Source organism: Mya arenaria, chromosome 15 (genome assembly GCF_026914265.1).
Source record: "Mya arenaria isolate MELC-2E11 chromosome 15, ASM2691426v1".
NCBI classification, from domain to species: domain Eukaryota; kingdom Metazoa; phylum Mollusca; class Bivalvia; order Myida; family Myidae; genus Mya; species Mya arenaria.
Genome location: NC_069136.1, coordinates 35,364,304 through 35,367,744, shown reverse-complemented (window position 1 = coordinate 35,367,744; position 3,441 = coordinate 35,364,304).

Below are 3,441 nucleotides of genomic sequence, written 5' to 3'. Positions count from 1 at the left end.
TTATAACTTGTTCCTATACTAAATATCACATCTAATTTGGAAAAATCACTTTGGGCGTCATAGGCATAATTCGGCGATTGATGTTTATCAAGGTCAGAATCATGATTACGCCGTCGAACATGTGCCCACGATTTTCTGCTTTAGAGTAAGATTATGTTAGTTAATAACAGTAGTGGATCTATCATTGCCCTACTCGTGAAACAATAACATGGCCAACCAGCGATATCTGTACGACTATAAGCCTGTCAAGACAATGGCCCCGATCTATTTTACGACGAGAGTACAAGATCCAGTAATACACAATAAACACCAGCTTCTGGACGTCCGTGGACTTATCTCAACGCTGCCGTAATACACCCATAATCGGTAGGCCGTAAGACGGATGTAATAGATCGTTACCTTCATCGGCGTTGTGGTTGTTAACGTTTGTTGGCATTCGTACTATCATCGTAGAGTAACCGAGGCATTGTTTTGAACATTGCTATTCTCACTATCTGAATTAGGGCCATGATCAGTCTTCGATTCACAAAATCTTGGTAGCACATCCCTGACAGTATCTAAATTCGTCTTGACATTTGAGTCATTATATATCAGTAAGGGCACACACGCACTACTACTTGTATTTGTTGCGTCTACGATATTATCGAAATCATAAATATGTCACAGGATCAAGAAAGCGTATGGAATCGTACACATTGTAAACTTACGCTACTGCCATGCCAATGGCTTGATTAACCACACAGGCACCGTCGTCGATCTTCGATGTAGTCGAACGTGTAGTGTGTTATTGATCCTTCATAGATCGCACAGTAGAGGAAGCGTTGAACAACTTTTGAAACAGTGATTACTGCGAAGCAAGATGTGAATGGTTCATTTTCAAAATTATTTTCTATTATATTGCGACAATCCTTTTGGATAATTGGATTTATTTAGAGTTGTTTGTGAGAAGATATGAATATATTATATAAATTAGTAAATATTGATAAATACATATTTTGGAAACATCGACATGACATTCAAAAATCATAAAATTTGCTTTCTAATTTGTTGTATCATTAAAAACGCACATATTGGAAATGTACACATTGCATTTAATATCACATAATTTTATTATAATTATATAAGTTTTAAATAGTTTCTTGTATCATTGAAAATACGCAAATGATAACACGTACACATTGGAGGGCAATCTCAGTCGACGCAGTATTAACTTCATATGATCAAAACTCTGAAGTAATATAAAAATATTTAATTTATATCAATTAATTGTTTTCTGAATTCACAGCAAGGTCAATGCATCCATTTTGAAGATTCATAATTATGTGATACTTTGTCAGCCATCTTGAACGACTTCTTGGACGTGATTTGTCCGAAATGCAGTTTGAATAAAATGTAAGGTAAGTCTGTTATATACGAGATCTTTCGACTGTGAAATATGCGACTAACACCAATATTCCCTCATTTTACTGTTTACTCTAGTTTTTGGTTTTGATGTTTTTCTATATTTCTACTTTTCCTTTAACTTACTCCTTTCCTGTCCAGTTCTGTTTTTTTCTTCCTACTTTTTCTCTAATTGTGTCACCTCCTCCCTTCTAACTTTCTCCCGCCTTCTTCCCATTCCCTATTTCTTATCTCATTTTCCCAGCTTCTTTCCCCTATACACATTCTTTCCTATCCTACCTCCTCTGCTCTACCTACCCATCCTTTTTGTCCTACCTCCCTTCTCTGTTCTTTTCGACCCATTCTCTGTCCCTTCTTATCTCTTATGTCGTCCTCTCTCTCGTCCAGCCTCCCTTCATCCTTTTTCAATCTACTTTCTCTTCGATTTTTTCTCGTTCTGTCACATCCACTCTTCCTAATTTCTCCCACCCACCTCCTCAATTCCTTTTCTTCCAGCTCCTTCTTTTTGTACCCCTCATACCGTCTTACCTCTCTCTCTCTCTCTCTCTCTCTCTCTCTCTCTCTCTCTCTCTCGCTCGCTTCCTTTTCTACCCCTTTGCTACTCAAACAAAATACAAATTGGGAAGCAAAACTTTCAAAAACGAAAAGAAGAAATTTAAAAAAGTTTTATTTGGTTTGTGTCGCTAACTACCTATTACTGTTGTATAAAATAAGTGTCGAGCTTTTTAACACCAAGACATTCCCGAACGGTTTATAGTATGTGATACTGACTTCAAATACTCCTTCGTGCGACCTTACATCTATCATCGTCTCATTTTGTCAACAATATATTATATAAATTACAAACATCCCTTTTCGTAGCACACAGTGTGTAAACAATACTACACAACAGTATCTGACACTTAAAGGAAGTTTGAATGAATTCCTTTAAATGTACTTTTTAATTAAAAACGACTGGGTTAAAAATTATTTGAATCACGTTACAAGTATAAAAAATGTCTGCGCTACAACGACTTAATAGGGGCAAAGTATAGGTTGATGTTAAACCCTGTAGTGAGCCCCTCTCACGCCAAATGGAATGGGTGACATAGCTCTTCTTATACATGTTCCTACTTTTTTCCATTTATTATTTTTATTTTTTATTTTGATTTGAAAATAAGGCACATATATCGAATGGCCATGAAATCAGAAATTCTGGTATGGACAATATGATGAGGGTAATACTAATATTCTGACTAAACTATAACTTAGACTCTTTAGTTAATTACTTTACCAACTACATCAAGATTAGTTCGTCTGTGCACCTTTCAGAGGAATGTAGAGAGAATCTATGAGACATGTGATGGAAACATGCTGCATGATAGAGACACTCTCAAAGTATGAAGTTTGTGAAATTACACCAAGTCTATGGAATGCTGTATTCTGGTATACCTTCACGACCCTGAAACTATAACAGAGGAATATGTTGATTTCAAAGCACATGCACCCATCAATCATATGCTTTTTAAAAATATATGACAACATACATACATATACAAATGTATACGTACAGTGTAAAAAGGATTGAACAAAATTATTCTAAAGAGGAAACATAATTATTAATTTTATTGACTGAAGCGGGCGTCCTCTATGAAAACGACCTTTTTTGTAAATGGGAGGCCTGGTTATTGAAAATAATTCGTATAAAATTCGTTAAATTTATCTAACATCGTTTTAGTTAAAGTTTAACGTGAACTGATTTGAAACACGCCAAAACATTGTAAAGAAAGAAAAGATTTTGTTGGTGTTCCTCAGCACGCTTAAAGATAACACACACGCAGTTATATAATACATTTTCAAAGGTGTATTAATCGAGCTTGACCCGTTTCCTTAAAATATTTGTTCAAACACTGTCGGATTGCACTTAAGGACCTTTTTAGTCATAAAATTAGTTGTAAATGAATAAATAAAGGTTGCTATTGAAGCTAATTATTACCTTAAAATATGCATGAAATAGTCTGTGTTGGGGAAAAAACCATAAGACATAAGATGAAGCTCATT